Below are 22,680 nucleotides of genomic sequence, written 5' to 3'. Positions count from 1 at the left end.
ACGGCCGCGAATGTTCGTTCCGCGCGCTCGTGGTTTTCGTTAAGCGTGCTGCTGAGAGTGTGTATGTGTCCGCGTGGTGCACCCGCGGCGACGGCATCAGTGACGAGACCATGACTGTGCCCATGATTTATTATCAACGGCGGCGGATGTTGGTACGAGTTCGTGGTTTTCGCTAAACGTGCTACTGACAGTGTGTGTGTGTGTGTGTCCTTGTGGCGCGCCTGCTGGGTTTTATTACCTGAACTATCGTACATTTAGGAATTTACATAGCGGCATTATCAGTACCTTGAAAAAATATTTTTTTTTCGACAAAGAACTGGGTCATTCCTGCATGGTCGGATTGCTTTTGTCTAGAGCTGTGCAAATTCTTGCAATGGTGTCGACCTTGTGAAGTAAAAACATGGAACGTACTGGGCCTATATGAACTAACTGCTTTTTAATTGTTACCGAATCGCCCAGCATCTGGTGGACACACACTACCCGCAGTTCACAGGCTTCTTCCTAAATGCCTTCCATTGACGTCCGAAGAAAAAAGAAACACGGTATGTTCCGGTGAATTGGGCAAATCCGGTGATTTGCGGTGAATTCTGGCTTTGCTGGAAGTGAAAAAGTTCCATGTTTAGCAGAAATTTTGTTTACTGGAAACGAAATTTCGGTAAAAGATCCGGAGACATTTTGTAAACAAAACATTGACATTCCGGTAAATCCCGGTTTTACCTGAAGTAAAAAAGTTTCATAGTCCTGTAAAGTAAGTTTTACTGGAAACAAACTGCGGCTAAAAATCTTATTCAATAGGGTTATTTTTGCCATTATCGTGGTAAACCATAGGTGACTATCGGAATAGTGGCGGACGGTGGTAATTTTGGCTCAGCAAGCTGCAGCAGCCTTTTCTATATATATAAAAAAAGAGTACTCCAGGAGAGTACCACACCAAGACTTGGAGTGGAATAGCATGGCTTGGTCCCATCTTTCCGCAGCATTTCCTTGGAACGAAGTAAAAAATTTTGATTTTCATCCGTTTCAAGCTTCGTCAGCGTGGTCAACAAAGTCTACCTCGTACAAGTGTAATGAAAAGGATTTTTTACCTAAATTTTATTTAAAATTAAAAAAAATTATTGTGCTGGATTATGGGACTCTCTTCACTTCCGGTAAAGCCGAAATTTACTGGAGTGTCAACAAATGTTTTACCGAAATGCCTCCGAATTTTTAACCGGAATTTCATTTCCGGTAAGAAAATCTATTTTACTGAGTTATGGGTCATTTTTCCCTTCCAGTAAAGCCGGGATTTACCGGAAATCACCGAATTTGCCGCAATTCACCGGAACTTACCATGTTTTTTTTCGGTCGCCAACGGAAGGCATTTGAGAAGAAGCTTGTAAACTGTGGGTAGTGTATGTTTAGCAAATGGGCGTGGACGATTCGGTAACAAATACAATGCGGTTAGTCAATATAGGCCCGAAAGTTCCATGTCCTTATCTCACAGGGACGATACTAGTGAAACAATTTGCACAGCTCTAGACAAAAACAATCAGACCGATTAGGAACAGCGGAGTTCTTTGTCGCAAAAAATATTTTTCAAGGTACTCATAATGCCGCCGGGTAAATTCCTAGACTTACGGTAGTTCAACAATAAAACCGAGCAGGTGCACCACACGGACACCCACATACACACTCTCAGTAGCAGGTTTAGCAAAAACCACAAACTCGCACCAACACCCGCCGCCGTGGAGAATATATTCTGGGCAGTCACAGTTTCGTCACTGGTGCCGTTGCCACGGGTGCACTACGCGGACACTTTACACACTGTCAGTAGCAAGCTTAGCGAAAACCACGAACATGCGGAAGGAACATCCGCCGCTGTTGGGAAATCACGGACACAGTCACAGCGCCAACAGAGTCCTTTTCGCTCAGTCGATGTTTCTGAAGCCGGACGGACAAACAGGCGTAAGAAACACGTCACTGAAATATATTATCTTTTTATCCGCACACCGAACTGCTCTGGAAGATACAAGTCGCACACATAAAACGGGAAGCTTTACTGAGCATCAATTCGGTGCCACTGCTCATTGGCGGACAAAGAAACCGGTTTTCTTCAAAAGAGCAAAAATACCTCCTCACATTTCCTCCACGAATATCATCGGAGGAAGAGAAGGTGCGTGGATACTCGTCCTTGGTACGTTCTAGGCTCCATAATTACTTACCCACTTCCCGGCTCGTCTCGGCTTCCCCTTCCGCTAGCGTCGGCTTCCAGTGGAGTTCGGTAAACACGGAAACAAGTCGCTCGTTTCCGGTATTATTTCCAGAAACTTGGGTAATCTGGTAAACGAAAGTGGCCGCCGGTGACATTCCAGCGAAATCTGGAAACACGCTGCCGGTGAAGTCTTTGTGAAATCTGTTTGCCGGCAAATATTCCAACAAAAACTGGTAAACTACGCTGATTTCGAATAAAAACGGGTGAAAATTAATCAGTTTTCACCGGATGTCTCTAAAAGTTCACCGGATGTCACTGGAAGTTCACAGGATGTCACTGGAAGTTTTAGCCGGATTTTTCAATGGGGATGTCCCCCTTCTGCTCTAGCTTTTGGAGGCTTGTCGTTTCGCCGCGGTGGAATCGTTCGTTTCGGGGAGTCATTGCTGGTGGCCAGGGTGGCTCCGCCGCAGTTCACGTACTTCGGGGCCTGGGCGAATCCTTCCATACCGTCGTGCTCAAAGCCGCATGTTACATACCCGGCAAAGCATGAGGGAAGACGTCCATCTTGTGTCCGATTGCGTGACACCGGAAGCACAGCAGGGGACGCAGGCGGTACTCGCGCACATTGAGCATTTCACAGAGGACCTCACTTTCTTGCGAAGAACGTTACCCTTGAAGGTCACGAGGATGGTGTTTCCTTTTGCGCCGATGAGCCTCGCTGGTGCAACTTTGTGATTCTTGGAGTGGATGTCTTTCCGCAGTGTCGGAGGAGTCACAGTGTTTCCCTGACGAGGGAGATGAATAACTCCCCGGAAACAGGTTTTCCGCCAGGGCTTCGTATGGTTGTAGTGGGAGTGTGTCGTCCCAATTTCGTATTTCTTTGACCCGAAGAAGCTTATCCACCATGAGAGGGTCCCGTGTGGCGATGGGAATTGCATTCGCTTTTTCATTTCGATGGACTGTGCAGTCCTACATATTGTCAATCTCGGCCTGTTTGACGGCTTCGCCGATTTTATGTCCAGTAGAGGCACTCACTTCCTTCTTTCCAATCGATCGAAGCACTACAGTCTGCAGTGGGGTTGCAATGGGTGGTGAACCTTCCGCGTCCCTTGCAGCCAGTAGGCTCCGTCTTCTTCTCGTTTGTCTGGCGTCCGGGAGCGGCTGCTTTTGGTGATACAGTTCCTCCGCATTCCGCGACGCAGCCGCAGACTCTGTTCCGTGCGATGTGGGCTGTTCCGCCTCCCGGGATCATGTGTTCCTCCGTCTCCATTTAGCTTGCGGCCATGGGTCTTGTTGCCACGCCGGCTGAGGTGGGCTGCTGTCGACTTATGGAAGCGGCATGAACTACGCCATAAGCCGGTTTAGTGCCTCAAAAAACGGCACTGAACGTATGCTCCACGTCCTGAGGTGATGATACCTGGGGTTGTCGGTATTGCGTTGGATGAGTTACTTGTAGTCGTCCATCATTGTGAATGCATTCGGCTCCGGGTGGCGGCTGCTGCTGACGGAAGCGGATTATTTCTTCCCTGGAGGTAGCTAGCGGGGCGGTAGTCGGTCACCACTCTAGCAGGGGTTACCCAAGGCCAGGGCTGCAAATAAACATGTCCGAAGTCCTCAACTTCATCCCTCATCCACTCCAACTCCACTCCTCGGCGATTTCATTGTCATAACCTCCGGTCGTGGGTTCTGACAGTGTGCCGAAACCTGTCCCATCCAATCACAGTCTAGTTAGAATTTCATTGGGTAAGGCTCCGACGCACTCTCAACCAATCGGACGGGCGACACCACCAGGATCCAAAGGTCATCTCCCAAGGATAGGTTCCTCGGCTAGAGCCCAAACATTGAGACACGAGCTCTGGTTTGTTTATCATCGAAGAAAATAAACTGACTCCAATGACTCCAGCGAGCATCGCAAGGACGTGCCTCACTGGAAAAACCGTCCCTTGAAGTGTGAGCATAAGGTACGTTAAAACCAATAGATGAATAGAGAACTTGCCAGATACAACTCACAGGGGTCCCGCGAACACAAGCGCAGCGAAAGATCACACTGGATACCAGGAATATGTGTACCACTCCTGGGGGTTCACTCGAAGTTCTGTGTACGTCTGTGCGTTAAACTCTAGCGCGCTCGGGACTCGCGCAGCCAGCTCCACAACCACTGAAACCCGATCCCCGGTCTACGCCGGTGCGGCCTGCGCCCGAGACCCACGTCCACGGCACTTCGACCAGTTTATGAAACGGCCTGCCTGTTGATAAGTGCGCTTAAGTGTCTTGCTACCTGTGTAGGTTTGTGTGTCTGGATTTAACGGCCCTTTAGTTAGGGGAAAGACTTGCGGGCAATGACCCGCTGTGGGAAAGACACAACCTCGCCTTTTGTGGAAACGCTATAGGTTCAACACGTACCGCAGCGTATAAACAATTTATTTTTATCAAAACGCCGTCTCGGCGGAGCGCAAAAATGCGACCACCTCTACCGGTATGTTATTCATAAAATCCGTGCAACTTTTAAAGTTACAGTGGCAGATTCGCCAAATTTCACACAAACCTGGATAACCCAACCTTGCCCAAAATTTTGCCAACCCCTTCTTGTAACTCGCCTTAAAATCAGAACTTCACTTAAAGGAATAATTCAACAAAATTTTAAAAATTCCCGACGTGTTCAAAAATAGGTGGAATATGATCCACAATATCCGTAAATGACAATCGCACGTTTGTATTTTGAGCCTGGTGGCTGTATTTTTCGTTATAAACGGCCCACTCTGGCAAGCGCTCAGAGAACGCCCAGCGGAGACCACGGGACATCCAACGCAATCCTGACCTAGGTCGTCTCGGGAAAAGCAAAGCTACGGCGAGTCTGACGCCGAGAGGATGACCTAGTCGTTCCAGCCACCGAACGACTAGGTCATCCTTTTGTACGAATTTTGAGTGACGGGTTAATCCTCTATAAACTTGTAAAGGGGCAATAACGACTTGTGCGACACACAAAAGACATTCTCGGGAAGAAAGGAGTTCCTCCTTCACCTCTCCTCTTGTCGTGGCCGGAGCCGAGACACTCACCGTCTCTATCTGTCAAGGTTCCTAGACGGGCATTACAAACGAGGCGTTAGCGACATCCACCAGGTGCTCTTTGTTAATCGTTCAATTCGTTTTAAAATTCCTTTTCGAGACTTTTTTTTAAATAGATATTGGTATGTTCGATGTGATACCGCCACTTTGAACACGTTTAGACCAAAAGATGGCCGGTTCACACACTGGCAACTGCTTACAACCGAGTGCCTTAAAACGTCTTAAAATTTCTTAGGACGAGAGTACGCACTGGCACCATTAGTCGTGTAACACTTAACATTTCCGCATTGTTTTTGCGCACCATTATGTTTTATGGCTTATAAAGCTTAGAATGTCATAAAGTGCCTTTTCTCATAGAAAGTACGCAAATATGATCTCGCGGACGCTGCAAAATCTTTGCTCTAGAAAAATGCATTTCCAGGGTCAACTTACAGATGGCGCAGTGTGCCTTGTGTTTTCTCGTCGTAAGTAAAACACACAAAAACAAAAACTTGGTCGAAAGCTAACTTAACTGTTTGAACGGACCTTCAAAAGCTGACAACAATCACGTATAGCAGCAATAGCGACGGGCACAGGAGGAATCGTTTTGTTCCTGCGCAGGTTTGCCAGGCTTATTACGTTTCTTCCATACCTTGTATGTGATCTGCCCTGGAATTATGAAAATAATTCGTCGGTCAAAGCTGTTTTATACCTACATTTACAGTCAATTTCTTATACTTGGAAACACTCGTCAATTTTTTAACTTTCCTTAGGCAGTTGCAAAACATCAAAACGCAATTGTTATGATGACGGAATACCATTTAACTAAGGGCACCATAATTAAGCCTCGTAGTGCTAATTCTACCACTAGGGTACTAAAAGGAAGCCTCTGTGAGAAGCAGCACTCAATTTATTTGAAGCTTAACACCTATGTCTTCCCCATTGGGAAATCTCCTCACGAGGCTTTGTGCGTGTTTTTAAGATATATTTCATAAAAAGAAAACAAAAACGGGAAAGGTGGGAATTGTTTGGAAGTAGCTAGTTCATTTTAAATGTAGGCTATAGTTGTATACGCTTGTTTTTTTGTTTTTTGTATCATGTCACTCACATCGGAAGAAAATAATAACATATCATTTAACCTATTTTTGATTTTGCTATGGTTTAAAGGGTTAATTATTTTCCAACTCCCAATACCATATAGTAAAACATGTCTTCAATAATGTATTTATTAGAACGAATGGCGTTTGCTTCTTACCAGAGAATTACGTTTGGCATTTTGTGCAGTACCTATGTTTGCAGCAACCATGCGTAATGTGCGGCGGTTAGGGAGACACCTGCTCAGTCAATTCGACCTTTTGGTTCTCCATATAGAAAAACGAGAGAAAAAAAGGTGATGAATATTATCTGAAAGGTTCTGATAGAGAAATCGTATTAAAGTTCAAATCATTATACAGGACGTAAAAGTCACAAGTGCATACGGGAAGAATACGCGTGATTTCTTTAAAGGTGAAACGGCCTCCCTCACACGCCGTGCCATTTGCTACGCATCGTGATTCTCGTGCTTACGGCGTATTAGAGTGCTTTCTCCGAAGTGGCCGACCGATTTCGACGTGAAAAAGTAATTGGAGTAAGTAAACTAATGATATTGTAGTGAGTGCGCAGGCGAGCTGGTGGAAATGAACCATTCTGATGTTAGCCTGAGACTGAGGCAGGAAAAGAGGAAGTTTCAAAGTAGAAGAAAAAGGAACAGTCGAGGATACGTCGAGGATACGAGAGACGTATCCTCGACTGTTCCTTTTTCTTCTACTTTGAAACTTCCTCTTTTCCTGCCTCAGTCTCAGGCTAACATCAGAATGGTTAAGTAAACTATTTTTTGACGATACGTGCGCTATTGCACTCCCTGAGAGCTTTCATAAGATGCATAGCAATTAATAAACAAGGAGAATGATGCTTTCTAACATGCCGGAGATAGCACTGTGCAGCATTAAAAAATCAACCGTTTATTTTTTTTAATTAAAATAATGAAGTAGACGATTACGTTTTTTTAAGTACACGATGAGAACGGTGACAGGAAGCTATACCGGACACGGTACCGAGTGACCGCGGCACTGCGTTCTAGCCCTGGACGTCAATGCATCGATGGTGGCAACCGTCTATTTCGACTGGGCCACCTCCTGGAGCCGGAGGGAACTGATATCTTTTCCCAGAGATCCCTCTGCTGCGTCCGGGCCTGTGGAACTCGAGTAGGAACGGCGCATTAGCGGAGTAATTTAGTCGGGGCGGATGCCTTTCGCAGTCAGATTGTATCCGCGGAGGTTTTTTTAAAAAAACAATGCAATGCCGCCCCCTTCCCCCCCCCCCCCCCCCCCCAAAAAAAAAAAGAAAAAAAGAACAGCACCAACAACAGGAATATATGTACATAATTTCAGATTTAAAATTACTGCGCCACGTCCCACATAGCGTATTATTTTGACAGAGACGGCTGCTCGTCAAAATCCCCGATCAAGTGCTTTGGGCAAAGTAGTGTTTGGTGATTTTGCCAGCACTGTCCGTGTAATTAAAACAAGTAATATTTTACTTCTCATTCTGTAGTGTAAAGAAGCTAAAATCGAACCTAACGTTATGCCCGGGCGTGTGTCTTCGCTTAACAAAGGGGCAAAGAAACGTTTGAAACTTCGTATCGGGTTTATAATTAAAAGAAAAAAGCAATACAAAAACAGTCAACTATATTGATTTTGGGGCTTCTCTTGCATTTCGTTGTCATAAAATATCCATATCCTAAGTACACAAAGATTGTAAAAATAAAATGTCTTACTACCGAGTTTTTTTTGTTACTTTCTAATGAACAGAATGGTTAGGGTGTTTGATTTTTCTTAGAACATGTTTTTATATTTAAAAAAATTAGGTGAAAGTTTCACTGGCGCCGTCTTCGCCATCTACATCTCAGGCTCGGATGACGGAACAACCGTCAAGGTGAGCCGAACAAATTACTAAAATGTGTTCGTTTAGTTTCTAGTGAATATATTTATCGGTCATTCTGTGATTGCAATATTGACGGAAAGTTAGTATCAGAGGCCAGAGCAATTTAAATAATTTGTGACGAAGGTAATAGCATTTTTTAAATATTTATCATTCAGTTTTCGCATTTCTTTAGATAGATTTCCAGATTGTGCGCATAAAGACATCCGCAAGCCCTGCCAACAATGACGCTTAGAAGACGACGTTGTCCTTTCAGCCACGTCGTCGCTACACCGGCAGTGCGCCGTCAGCAAATTCACCAAGAACGCATTGCTGCCGAAATAGTGAATCGTAGCACTATACCAAATGGAAATAGACTTCCTGTGACATGTTCGAGTTGTAGAATTTTACTAATCCTGGTGCGATTCCTTTTTTTAATGCAAAAAAGTGGACAAATAAAAAAAAAATAATTAAGTAAAACATGAGTTAAATGTTAGGTGGAAGTACTGCAATGAAAAAAAAAACTTCATAAATATAAGCAATTCAAAGCATTAAGAGCTCTAAAAACAAAAAAAAATGGTGAGGTCTGAGCTTTTACTACGTCTCCCTAACAGCGTGAAACCGGATATAATTGCAGGTGGTGAGAAGCAATTTATTTGATCAGTCTTAAACATTCTGGTATAAGAAAGTGAAAAGAAGACTTGGACTCAGAAGAGGTCTTTTGAAGACGAAGTAAATTTTGTTCTGTTACTACGCCTTGGGAGTGTACCAGGCGCAAAGGCGAGTTCATGTTTTATACGATGTTCGTGCTGAAACATTAGCAGAGGTGTCAAGCATATTAACAAGTTACTACATTTGTTTTTGCATTTTTTTTCTATCTTCTAAACAGTCCTTGAAAACAAAGGAACACTCTTAGCCGAATATTCGGTATTTGGTACAACACCAGTCCTGAACAGAAAGCCGCACCATGAATTGCTGGGCAACAGGACGGATCTTCATTATGTCGGCTCTAATCTGCTCCACGACTGCTGAAACCAAAGGTATCGCGTATTAATTTGCAAGTAGCTAGACCGTTTAATTTTAGTAACCGGTGAAGTTATTTCTGAATCCATCAGGAGTTGAACCACGAAGGTTTGCAAAAAAATGCGAATATTATTGTTACTTCTTTAAGCCCAATAATTTATGTAGTTCAAGAAATCGCAAATATCAATATATTACATCTGTCTGAATTTTTCAAATGATTGTTTTTGTAGGCAAATACAAAATTGTTGTATAAACTAGAAGCCCGGCTCATTAACAAAATCCAGAGTTCAAATCAGTGTACCATTTGTTTTTTTCTTAATAGTCATGAAAAATAATTTTGACTATGGCGTTAGTCATTGAGCAATTTGTTTCGCAAAATAAAGCTCCGACGAAAGTGATTCATCGAAGAACAATATTTAGTAAACGGTGGCAGACAGTTTCTATAAATAGATATTTATAGCAATTATTGATTATAATTATAAATTATAAATTACAGAAAATAGAAATTTATATTTATAGGGGTTGACGTGAAGGAGGTTAGAAAGAAAAGAAAACGAAGCGGGCACTCCAACTTTTATTATAGGACTGTATCAAGACCGACCTCTATTAGGTCATCCGTAGTTCACTTACACCGGCATTTATCAGACGCGAAGAGCCACCACAGTATGCGAAAATGTTAATTTTGCTTATCGTCACAAATATTGTCATATATACATATAATGTAAAGTTATAAACAATATGTATGAATAATTAAAACTTCAATGCATGAAGGTTTACGTCCTAACATCAATAAAAATTATTTACTTCCAAAATTTAAAATTGAAGCGTTGCAGAGTAAAATTAATTTCAGCGTCCCAAGCATGTTCCTCTCACTTTTCGAATGACAGCGTGGCACGATGAATCTGCTTGATGCTCTAAATTCGGCCGTGTATATTGCATAGCATCCAAAATATTTAGCAATGCGCAACGGAGTCACAACGATGATAACTGATACCAACACAGAAATTGGTTATTTGCAGAGCCAGGCGAGATGGCTAAGCGGGATTGGGAAGTGAAACTGTAGTTGCAAATTGGCCTTATGAATCCGTAGCTCATAAAATTCCGCCAGATTCGTCAAAGATGGGCGATCGCATCATAGCGTTACATTTGGGAGTCAATGTGCGTGGCTTCTGACTGCATGGTGTCAAATTATAGTTTGGCCAAACTAAATGTATATTTTCTAATGATGTCGTACCTTTTGTTAATTTCGCCACTGTTCAAAATGACCGTTTTGTGCTCATTCTCAAGACAAAAACTTGTGCAATACTACCTTACGGCTATGATTGCTGTGTTTATTAAGGCGAGCAAATACAAGAAATGATGTCGGCTAACATTACTTGGGCAAGCTAGCATAAATCATATATGTTAATTATTTTATTATTTCCACTAGTAAAAAAAAGGACGACAACAACAGCAACGTATATTGTATATTCTGAACTTCCGGGGTGTATTAGTGCGACTGAAAGCTGGTACTTGGTGATTTGCAAATTCATTAGGTGTGGACGAAATCTATGATATTAGTTGTAGATTTATTCATAAGTCATGTCAAGCTCGAAGCTAACGTCCTCTGATAGGTCGCTGACCCTGGCGATTATCCCAATTCTGCAGAAGTCTACCCTATCCACACGTCACTACAAGATGATTACAAAAGAGCAATAATATTTAGACACCTCATGAACGTCTAAAGGTGAAAGCCGACGTTTCGACAAAAGACAGTTTCGTAATGCCCCTAAAAAAGCCAAGTTACTAGCTGCAACTTCTGCTGTGATTCTTAAAGTTCCATAGAATCCATCTGCTTTTTTCCTTGTTACTCTAGAACTCTGGTGTCTAAATAAAAACCAATTCCATTCATTCAGGTTTCTATAAAAATTTTCTATCTCATATAACGAGTTTCGTGCTTTGCTTAAACAACAATAAAAAAAGACACTTATGTCACTATGGCCACTCGAACTACGGTTACGGCATTGATTAATTAACCTTCTGATTGATTTATATTACTTTAATTCCAATATTTTTTTCTGGTTAAAGGGTTGGGTTCCGAGTATAAAATTTTATGAGAAATTTAGAAAGGCCTGTTATTATTTCACGGGGTAGCACTGTTTTGTTCGAGGATAAACCGATTTAGCATTTTCTATGAATGAAATTTAAAGTGAATAGAAAGTTCAAATAATAACTTAAAATATTTATTGAAATCCAGTGCCCGCTTCTTCTATTTTTAGAGGATTATTGCGACGAAGGCGCCGTGTAACCGAGATTTTGATTGGATGGAAAAAGATTCAAGACAGTCGAAATTAATTTTTAATCCTACGCAAAGACATGCCAGATGCATTTTTTCACCTTCCAAAGGCACTGGAAAAATGAACTAAAATCAAAACTGGTGTGCTTTCTTCTTTCAGGAGAGGACGATGTCTGCAACACCGCTGACTGTATGAAACTGGGTACGAACTCACTCGGCATCAGCAAACGGGATAGTCTTATCAGACTTCTGAGATAATAATTGTACTTAATAATTTTTGCAGGTTTAGAGCTTAGTGATGCTATTAACGCATCTGTAGATCCATGTAATGATTTCTATGACTACGTGTGCAAGAAATGGAAGAACAAAACCAAAGTTCCGCCTTATTTGCCAAGCTATGGACACCTGTGGTTGATACGAGACGAAGTGGCCAAGAAAATTAATGGTAATTAACATATTCAGCAAACATATATTTTGTGAGGGATCAAACTGGAAAAGCAACTACGTAAATTTTTTTACATAGAAAGTTCTACAGAGTTTTCATAATTAATGTAAAAGAAAAGGAATGCAGGACGCGGAAAAACCGGTAGTTATTCTCATCACTGATAAACTTTTAAATAAAAAAATATTTTAACGGTTTGGAACTTAAGCACAACTTCATTTACGTCATGTTACAAGCCTTCTAAAAAAAGTGAAAGCCGTTTACAACTCCCTGTAACGCCGAATCGGAGCGCAGCTCTTGAGGAGGAGGAGGGAAGGGTACTGAGGGGAGGGTAGACTCCTTTTCCTCCTCCTTCTCCTCCTCCCCTCATTCTTTAATGTGCTCCGGGGGGTCACCTGACCACGGGGGGAGGGGGTCACGTGACCTCGGGGAGGGGGGCCACGTGACCTTGGGGGGTCACGTGGGGGTCACCTTCGGGGTCCCGTAACCTTGAAAGGACCTTGGAAGGGGCCACGTGACCTCGGGGGTCACGTGACCTTGGGAAGGGTCAGGTGACCTTGGGGTGACCTGGGGGTCACGTGACCTTAGGGTGACGTTGGGAGGGGTGACGTGACCTTGGGGGGTGACGTGACCTTGGGGTGACCTTGGTTACGCCGACGGCGACGGCGACGCCAACGGCGACGGCAACGGCGACGCCGCTCAAGCCGGAAACGAGCGCCTAAGAGCTGCGCTCTAAGACATATTTTTTCTTATAGTTATAGTTTTGTATTTGTTTTCATTAATTACCCCAGACGGACATATAACGTGCAGACGCGTTAATAAAACAAAATGGTCTTTCGAATAAAGAAAGATCCATTGATCGATCCTCAAGCCGGGGTCACACTGCTGATACGTCATACAGACGACGCTCTGCAAACCCTATACTTCGTTTCAGCTTCGGTCCGAGCGCGGCCGATGTTATGAGCCGAAGGGCCAATCGAATAGCGCAAAAAGCGCAGCGTCATGGCGTGTTCTCTGTGCCTGATAGGACTAGTCGGCGGAGAAGCATGCACAGAGACACGGCGAATATCGGCTGGTTCTATCAACTGCAGAGAGCACGCCATGACGTTGTGCCTGTTTCGCTGTTTGATTGGCCCTTCGGCCCATAACATCGGCCGCGCTCGGACCGAAGCTGAAACGAAGTATAGTCACCACAATATCCGTGGTTGGAATGCCGCGTGCCAAGTTTTCTCCTTGAACTCATTGCCATGCACAATTCGAAGCGTGGATCTCGTGGTGACTCGCGTTGGAATCAGTTTGCAGACTGTCTTCTGTATGATATATTGCCGCGCGCAGGGGTCACGGACTTCTAGAACTTTCTCGGTTATTCTTGCTCTGGACATAACTTCTATCATTTATCCCCGCTTATGTTGTTCTAGAAAGTGCGTGTTCATTCTCGCCCCGAGCGCGCTACGCTCGAACCTTCTCCGCCGAATCTTCGAGATAGTGACTTACTGTAGATAAGACGACGCTCGCGACATTGTCGAGTCAGTCTCGCCCCAGCGCTCGATCCTGCGGTTTCGCCGACTTCGACGCCCGCGATGCTCTGCTATTATCTTTTGTACTCTTTTATTTTTGGCACAAGTTCGCCACATTAAACGTTTATACCTTCCTGTTTATCTATTGTTTTTAGTCACCACCCGTGACATATTGGTGGAGGTGCTGGGTATTCCATTCTATGCCCGTCAATCGTACCCCTCCAAAGACATCCCGGCCAAGCGACGTGCTCAGCCCCGGAAGGCTACCCTTCGCCGAAGACGCCGAAGCACGAAGAAGCCGCCGTACCAGAGGTCAGTCCCCTGAATTTGGTCTGCTGCCGGACAAGCCCAGGCCAAAGAAGACGACGATGGCCAACCAGTCGCAGACCCCGGCCACTCCTGCCTTCATCTACCTGCCCGTCTCACCCCGGACCCCGACGCCTTTCCACGGGGACGCCCACGAAGACGTCGAGGACTGGCTACAACAATACGAGCGAGTTGCCCAGCACAACCAATGGACGGACGAACAGCGCCTGCAGAATCTTTATTTCGCGCTCGAAGGAACGGCCCGGCACTGGTTCGAAAATCGCGGAACTTCCCTGACCTCGTGGACCGCCTGCAAGGATGCGCTGAGACGGACATTCACCAACCAGTATCGACGGGAGAGGGCCGAGGACCGTCTTCGAATGAGGACCGAGGGCGCAAACGAGACGATCACCAGTTTTGTTGAGGATGTTCTGCGCCTGGTCGCTCGAGCCGACCCTCAAGCCACCGACGAAAAGAAGCTGCAGATCCTGATGCGAGGCGTAAAGGATGATATTTTCGGTGGTCTTGTCCCCAACCCTCCAGCCACCGTCGAAGATTTTGTCAAGGAAGCTACGAGCATGGAACGTGCCCTCCTCGCAAGAGCCAGCCATTACCATCGGCACTCGAGCATCGCTGCTTCTTCTGCGTTGGGCCACGACATCAGCCCTAGCCTCCCCGGCATACGCGGCATCATCCGTGAAGTCGTCCGGGAAGAGCTCCGCAAGATGCTCCCCGCTGCAGATAGCCCGTCCTCTCTAAGACTCGCCGAGGTTGTCCGAGAGGAGCTTCACCGAGTCGTCCAGCCTGAAATTTCCACCAACACGACGACGCCAGAGGAACCAACGCTGAGCTACGCCGCCATGGCCCGACGACCGCCGCAAGCTAACCGCCATACAACGGCACCACCCCGACGACACCCTCCGATGCCACAGTATCCTCGACGTCAGGAAGGACAGGCCCATTACATCCGTCCGGAGCAACCCTCGACGAGGAACACCGACGTGTGGCGGACGGCCGACAGGCGACCGCTGTGCTACCACTGCGGTGAGGCCGACCACGTCTATCGAAGGTGCCCCTATCGTCACATGGGCCTACGAGGGTTTGCGCCAAACGACCCTCGCCCAAGGTACGGTGAACGCCCTCGTGACATTGAAGAATACCTCCGACGACCCCTGTCCCCGGTGCCGACTCGACCCCGAGGTTCCCGTTCGCCTTCGCCACGACGTGCGCTCTCGCCCTTCCGCCGCTCTCGTCGGGACAGCCTATCCCCCCTATCTCGTCGGGACAACTAAGTGCGGCAACGCCTGGAGGTGGCGTTGCCGAAGACGACCAGAGTAAAGAGCCTCCAAAAACGCCGGAGCGCTCCCACTCCCCCGACGCCACGCATCGCAACGAAGCCACTGCAACGGTGTCCAACAGCCTAAATGTTGTTATCGACGGCTACGACGCATCGGCACTCGTGGACACCGGAGCAGACTACTCAGTCATGAGTGGGAGGCTCTCTCGCCGCCTGCGAAAAGTTACGACGCCCTGGGGAGGACCACAAATTCGAACCGCCGGAGGACACCTTATCACGCCTGTCGGAAGTTGCACTGCTCGCGTCGAAATTCACTGCAAAACGTGCCCTGTGAAATTCGTCGTTCTACAAGACTGTTCCAGAGATGTCATTCTCGGCATGGACTTTCTGTGCGAATACGGCGCTGTCATCGACCTGTGTGAGAACAGATTGACGCTGCGGAAGCCTGTTCCGCCTTCAGAGAAACCCCAAAGAGCGTCACCCGTCGTCCGAGTCGCCGCCGACCACGTGAACCTGCCTCCGCGATCAAGTGTTGTCGTACCCGTCGTGGCCGATACAGCTTCCTGCGGCGAAGTTCTTCTCGAGGGAAGCCTCCAATTGCTCCTGGGAAGAGGAATAGGCGTCGCAAGGGGTGTAGCTGAACTTCAGGATGGGCGGACTGTGGCCCTCGTGACGAACTTCCGAAACGAAACGCAACACCTCACGAAAGGTGCAGCCGTAGGCCACGTCGAGGAACTCCGAAACCCCGCCGAAATCACCGCGATTACTGACGAATCCTCGCCGCCTCAGCCAGACAGTGCGTTGCCAGCGCAGCTCGACGTTGACTCTAAGCTTCCGGGCCCGAAACGACGGCAGCTGCTTAACCTCGTTGCCGAATACCGCGACTGCTTTGCGACGTCGTCGAAGGTACGCCAAACCGCCGTTGCGAAGAACCGCATCGTTACCGAGGACGACGGACACCCTGTGCATCGATCGCCGTACCGAGTCTCTGTTAAAGAAAGGGAGGTAATCCAGGAGCAAGTTCAAGAGATGCTGAGAGTCAACATAACCCAACCTTCAAATAGTCCTTGGGCCTCGCCAGTCGTGCTGGTTAAGAAGAAGGACGGAACGCTAAGGTTCTGCGTGGACTACCGGCAGCTGAACGCGGTGACGAAGAAAGATGTCTACCCACTCCCCCGCATCGACGACACCCTTGACCGGCTGCGACACTCTCGATATTTCTCATCGATGGACCTGAAGAGCGGTTACTGGCAGATCGAAGTCGACGAACGGGACCGAGAAAAGACAGCTTTCGTCACGCCGGATGGACTGTACGAGTTCAAAGTGATGCCCTTCGGACTCTGCACAGCAACTTTCCAGCGTGTCATGGACACAGTGCTGGCAGGGCTGAAGTGGCAGAGCTGTCTCGTCTACCTCAACGACGTCGTCGTGTTTTCCAGCGACTTCGACGAGCACTTGCGACGACTCCAAGCAGTTCTCCAAGCCATACGGAGTGCCGGACTCACCCTGAAGCCGTCAAAGTGTCGGTTCGCCTATGACGAACTGAAGTTCCTAGGCCACGTGGTTAGTAACGAAGGCGTCCGCCCAGACCCCGAGAAGACTCGCGCCGTCGCGGCATTCCCAGCGCCGAAAGACAAGAAGGCCGTGCGAAGATTTCTCGGACTTTGTGCCTACTATCGACGCTTCGTTCGGGATTTCGCAAGGATTTCCGCACCGCTCACAAACCTCACGAAGGACGCCCAGAAGTTCGAATGGGCCGAGGAGCAGCAGCAGGCATTCGACGAGCTGAAGCGAAGACTCCAGACTCCTCCTGTCCTAGGACACTTTGATCAGGATGCGGAAACCGAGATTCACATGGACGCTAGTAATGCAGGACTTGGAGCGGTACTGGTTGAAGTGCAAGAAGGCACCGAGCGAGTCATCGCCTACGCAAGTCGGACGCTGTCCAAATCGGAAAGAAATTACTCCACGACTGAAAAGGAGTGTCTTGCGGTCGTCTGGGCAATCACGAAGTTCAGCCCGTACTTGTACGGGAGCCCGTTCCGCGTAGTCACAGACCACCACTCGCTCTGCTGGCTCGCGAACCTCAAGGACCCTTCAAGACGCCTCGCTCGGTGGAGTCTCCGACTACTGGAGTTCAACATGACTGTAGTCTACAAGTCGGGCCGCAAGTACAGCGACGCCGACTGCTTGTCCAGGGCCCCTGTCGAAACACCTTCCGGCAGCAGCGACGACAATGACGACGAGTGCTTCCTAGGAGCAGTGACCAACGACGACCTGGCACGACGTCAACGAAACGATCCTGAACTGCGCGCATTAATTCAGCTCCTGGAAGGGCGCGGGAGTACCGTGCCCCGTGTTTTCTCACGAACCCTGCCGACCTTCGCCATTCGACAAGGTGTACTCTTCAAAGAGAACTTTGGGGACAGTAACTCGCCGTGGCTGCTGGTAATCCCGAGTGACCTTCGAGAGGAGATCTTTCAAGCCTGCCACGACGACCCGACGTCCGGACACCTTGGTTACAGCCGGACACTGGCCCGTATTCGTGAAAAGTATTACTGGCCCAAGCTCCCCAAGACCGTCCACCTATACACACGATCATGCCACGAGTGCCAGCGACGCAAGAAACCTCCGACGAGGCCGGCCAAACTCTTGCAGCCCATTTCTGCTACCACTGCACCCTTCCAGCAGATCGGAATGGATCTACTTGGTTCTTTTCCGCCTTCGACGTCGGGGAACCGCTGGATCATCGTCGCCACAGATTATCTCACGCGGTACGCCGAAACGAAAGCTCTTCCTCCGGGGACTGCTGTGGAAGTTGCTAAGTTTTTCATTGAGTCCATCGTCCTCCGGCACGGCGCGCCAGAAGTTGTGATTACAGATCGCGGATCATCGTTCATGGCACAGCTGACCCAAGAAATCCTCCGACTCAGTCACACCAGCCACCGTCGTACAACTGCGTACCACCCGCAGACCAACGGGCTGACGGAGCGACTCAACAAGACAATCGCCGATATGATCTCTATGTACGTCGACGTAGAGCACAAGACGTGGGACGAGGTGCTGCCCTACGTCACGTTCGTCTACAATACGGCGGTTCAAGAGACCACTGGATTCACAACCTTCCAGCTGGTACATTGTCGGAAAGTAACGACAATGCTAGACGCGATGCTGCCCCATGAGCCAACTGACACTGAGAGCGACGACGCCCAGGTGGTTGCTCAACGGGCCGAAGAAGTCCGCCAGCTCGCCCGACTCCTGATTCAAGACCAGCGGCGCGTCGACGCGGGCCACTACAACCTTCGTCGCAGGGACGTCCACTTCCAGCCCGGAGACAGGGTTTGGGTATGGACGCCCATCCGCCGCAGCGGCCTCAGTGAGAAACTGCTGAAACGGTACTTTGGACCATACAAGGTACTTCGTCGCCTCGGCGAGCTGAACTACGAGGTGATGCCCGACGGAACACGAACATCGTCACGCCGCCCACCACGACGTGAGGTCGTCCACGTCGTGCGCCTGAAGCCGTACGACGCTCGATAGGACTGTGGATCTTATGTGTTTCAAATGACTCTTTAGCTTGCCGTTCTTTTTATGAGCTTTGTTTTGTTTTGTGTTGCATCGGGGCGATGCACTTTTAAAGGAGGGAGTAATGCCGCGCGCAGGGGTCACGGACTTCTAGAACTTTCTCTTTTATTCTTGCTCTGGACATAACTTCTATCATTTATCCCCGCTTATGTTGTTCTAGAAAGTGCGTGTTCATTCTCGCCCCGAGCGCGCTACGCTCGAACCTTCTCCGCCGAATCTTCGAGATAGTGACTTACTGTAGATAAGATGCCGCTCGCGACCTTCTCGAGTCAGTCTCGCCCCAGCGCTCGATCCTGCGGTTTCGCCGACTTCGACGCCCGCGACGCTCTGTTATTATCTTTTGTACTCTTTTATTTTTGGCACAAGTTCGCCACATTAAACGTTTATTTCTTCCTGTTTATCTATTGTTTTTAGTCACCACCCGTGACAATATAACCAGTGTAACCCCGGTTTTAGGAAATGCGTTAGCATGACCATTGGGAAACGCTTGACACGTCCCCTTTTCGGAAACGCTAGCGCGTACCTCATCACTTTTCTGTTTTGGATTTCTCATTTTTGTTTATATTTTTCTTCCTCTATATTTTTCTGCTTCTCTTTGGCTTCGTTTCAGGGTCAGTTTTAGCGTTTCTCAAAAGAGAACGTGCGTACCTTTTCCCTAGGGTCATTTTAACGTATTACCTGAAGGCCCCGTCACACTGAGGCAAGAGTTGGACAAATCTATCTGGCAACGCGAGATAATCGTGTTGCCGGCGACCCTGTCAAATAGCGGAAGCGACAACAGTCGGCAAACATGTTGTTGCCGCCCGCCAACCGTGTTGGCCGATTTTTGTCTGACAACTCTGTCACACCCCGCTGACGGCGGGGACAACACGGGGAACACACCACCATCTTGATTGTTTACATTCGTTCGTGTGTGGCGCGGAGTCGCTGGAAATGTGACTCTACAAAGTGCTATAGCGTTCGGAGGGCTGGAAATCACCACAGTACGACATAAGCCAGTGACTGTGATTAGAAAAATTGACACGGGTAGTATTTTTCACCCTTCAGTTTATCAAAATGTTTTTCATTCGCTTACAAAGCAGATAGCCCTAACCAAGGAAAATAAGATCGCTGATAAATATTCGGGACTTACACCAGCGTATGATGTGTTTCTGTCCGGTTCTTTCTTTCATGAAATTCGTATCTCTACTGTAAAATTGAGTTAGCACCGGCAGTACCCCAAAGCGCCTTTTGTAGCATGGTGTTGAGATTAACTGGCAGTGCTTCAAAACTGCGACACCGACACTATCGGCCTTCATAACGATCGCTGGAATGAATATTTTTCAACGCTGTCTATTTGCCTACCGCCTGCTGTATGGTCGCTTCATTCCGCAAGACGTCCTGGGTATTTTTTAAACAAATCAGGTGTCTGGTAGCTGCTGTTGCTAAGTTACACGCGTGAACCATAATAGTCAAAGTGGTCGTTTTAATGCATCGATTCTTTATTATTTCCTTTCCTGGAATATTTTTGTTTTATATTTTATCAGCGGGTCAGTAGGCATGCCATTTTATTTCACTAGCAGTAACATGAGCTGGTCTCTCGCCGGTTCTAATTCCAACACCCGTCTGGACGTTCACTACCGTAGCTGTGACCATTTCGACGATGAATTTCGGTAACTACGCAGTAAAAACGTTAATCAAATTATTTTAGTTTCACGCCAGCCTTAATTATTGTTAAATAACGTTTTTCCAGCCCTTATTTTTGAGTAAGACGTCATTGAAAGGGGACTAGCTCAGCCATCAAAGCTACCTGTGCTGTTGTGTTGCCGGCCCGAAATTCGCTCAGCCAGCGATCAGGGCAATACACGTTGTCCAACAGAAGTTGCTGCTGTTTTGGTTGCCGAAAGGTATCATAGCAAGGCAACACTTTCGTTGTCATCCATGTTGTACTGCCGCTGAGGCAAATATGACAGGTTTTCCGGACAACACGGGGAATGAGCAACAAGTTGCCCGACTGATGGACAACGCGTTGTGTTGTTGCCGTCGTGTTGCCTCAGTGTGACAGGGCCTTAAGGATCCACTAATGGAACTTCCTTCATATTTTTCTGGTGTAGTGGGCTCGCCGAGCCCGCTTCGCCCCAGCCTTTGTCGGACGCAGACCCGCGTCGGTTGGCCGCTTCTTGCGTCGCATTTCGACCAGCCGCGCTAGGTGCTGCTTCCGCTCCTCTATCTCGTTCGCCCGCCCTGCACGCTTAGCAGCGCAATCCGCTGCCCGAAGCTGGTTTCGCTGTTCATCGGTTTCTCGCTCGCGCATTGGCTTCCGCCTGGTGACGTCACCTCTTCCATTGTCCTTCACTACTCTCCTCCTCATTACGCAGCGCGCTTCTCTTTTGGCTGTTTTGCCCCAGACAAACGGCGTCAGCTTTTCGCTCTCATGTAGGCACTAATGCTAACGCATTAATGTTCCCTCCAGTTGTTTTTGCAACGCATAAATAAACAACGAAAGAAATATGATTGAAACTATGCCGCTGATATCTGGGGACAAACGCTACAGCTTTAAAAAAGAGTTATAAGCGAGCGACACAAGCGTTTTTGTCAAGAAACAGCGTTTTGTGTTGGCGACAAACAAGCCGTGTACTTTGAGATTGTTGCGACTTATAAACAGCGCCATCTCAGAGATTTTTATTCTTGTTTTTTCTTTACGAGCGTTTTCTTGCCAGGATGATCTGCTACTTTGTTTTTAATAAACCCCAATGCGAAGGCAATAGACCAGCAAAGGGGCCGTTTTAGATCCGCAGGACGAAAGCTATTTCTATTTTGTTTTTTAGTACTTTTCATCAGGCATTAGGCGGCAACTTTCCTACTCATATGGCAGTTATGACATTAAACTTCTCATGACATTTGCCTTTCTCTATAGCCATCAAAACACACAAATACAAGGTGATGGTTCTTGAACGATAATCTTTAGAACAGTCGATATTGATTCAGGTACAATTAGTTTGAAACCTTCACGGGCGTCATCATCGCGGACGTATGTTTGCGTCGCGAGGAATCTTTACACGGCATATTTTACGTGCCTCATAATTTATTTTAGCCGCGAACCAAGTAACTGACTAAATAATCGTATGAATATGAAAATCAACTTTGCAAAACAGCAGTTCATTTCGCGCACGAATCTACACCACTAGCATGTCTTCGGTTTTTCTTGTTTATTCTTTCTATTTATCCTTTAGTATACAAACGGTACCGCATCGTTAGATAGCGGGAGGCATGGCTAACAATGCTGGATCAGTAATGACGTCACTTTTAGGCATATTGCTAAATTACCAAAGCGTCAATGCAGGGATTGGTGTTCCACACGTTACACGCGCACGCCTTCCCCATAAAAAAAAAAATTCGAAGTAAATTACCAAAATAACGCGTGGACGAATGCGCGTGCAAGATGCAATTTGTTTTATGCTTTTGCTTAAGAAAAGTAACTAGTGTTGAGACCTGCACGTGCGGCGCATTTGGAACACCAACCCCTGCACTCTCCTTGATGCTTGGGTAGCTTAATAATAGAGCTATTCTCGTTTCAATCTCTGCTGCTGTCCATTTCAATAGACCTTTCCGGAAAATTCAAGCTGACCTTGCAACGAGGCGAATTGTGGGGCAGTTCGGATGTGCGATCGTGCCGGCTCGAACGCTCCGTATATTCTGGTCGCGGCACGATTCATTCTTTCTTATCGGTAGGAGCTGAGAACACGCGGAAAAAGGAACCGAACGGAAAAGAAGGTAGTCACATACTCATTTTTTCTTTCCGTCCGCCTTCTCTGTGTTCTGAAACCACGAACTGTTAAACCAACGTCAATTTCGTCTTCGCTTCTTGGGTAATTTCACGTGCCGCAAATCTGAAACTCGCACTGCGTAAAGCAAACGCTGAGGGCACCACATATATCCGGGAAGGTCTATTTGTGATAAGTATTGTGCCTACATGCGTTCGTGTAATGCTACAGTACCATGCACAGAAAGAGCCATATGTTATACATAATATATTAAAGTTATCATCTATAAAGCAAACGA

At 47.1% G+C, this 22,680-nt stretch overlaps 1 pseudogene; it reads left to right on the top strand.

The window, feature by feature from the left end:
• The first annotated feature begins 9,161 nt into the window (after window positions 1–9,161).
• The window catches only part of LOC8039204, a 95,763-nt pseudogene continuing 82,244 nt past the window's right edge, over window positions 9,162–22,680 (top strand).

This window comes from Ixodes scapularis, unplaced genomic scaffold (assembly GCF_016920785.2).
Source record: "Ixodes scapularis isolate PalLabHiFi unplaced genomic scaffold, ASM1692078v2 PGA_scaffold1__304_contigs__length_218370807, whole genome shotgun sequence".
In the NCBI taxonomy this organism is placed as follows: Eukaryota; Metazoa; Arthropoda; class Arachnida; order Ixodida; family Ixodidae; genus Ixodes; species Ixodes scapularis.
The sequence above is the reverse complement of the archived record's forward strand: the minus strand, read 5'-3'. Positions and strand labels throughout refer to the sequence as shown.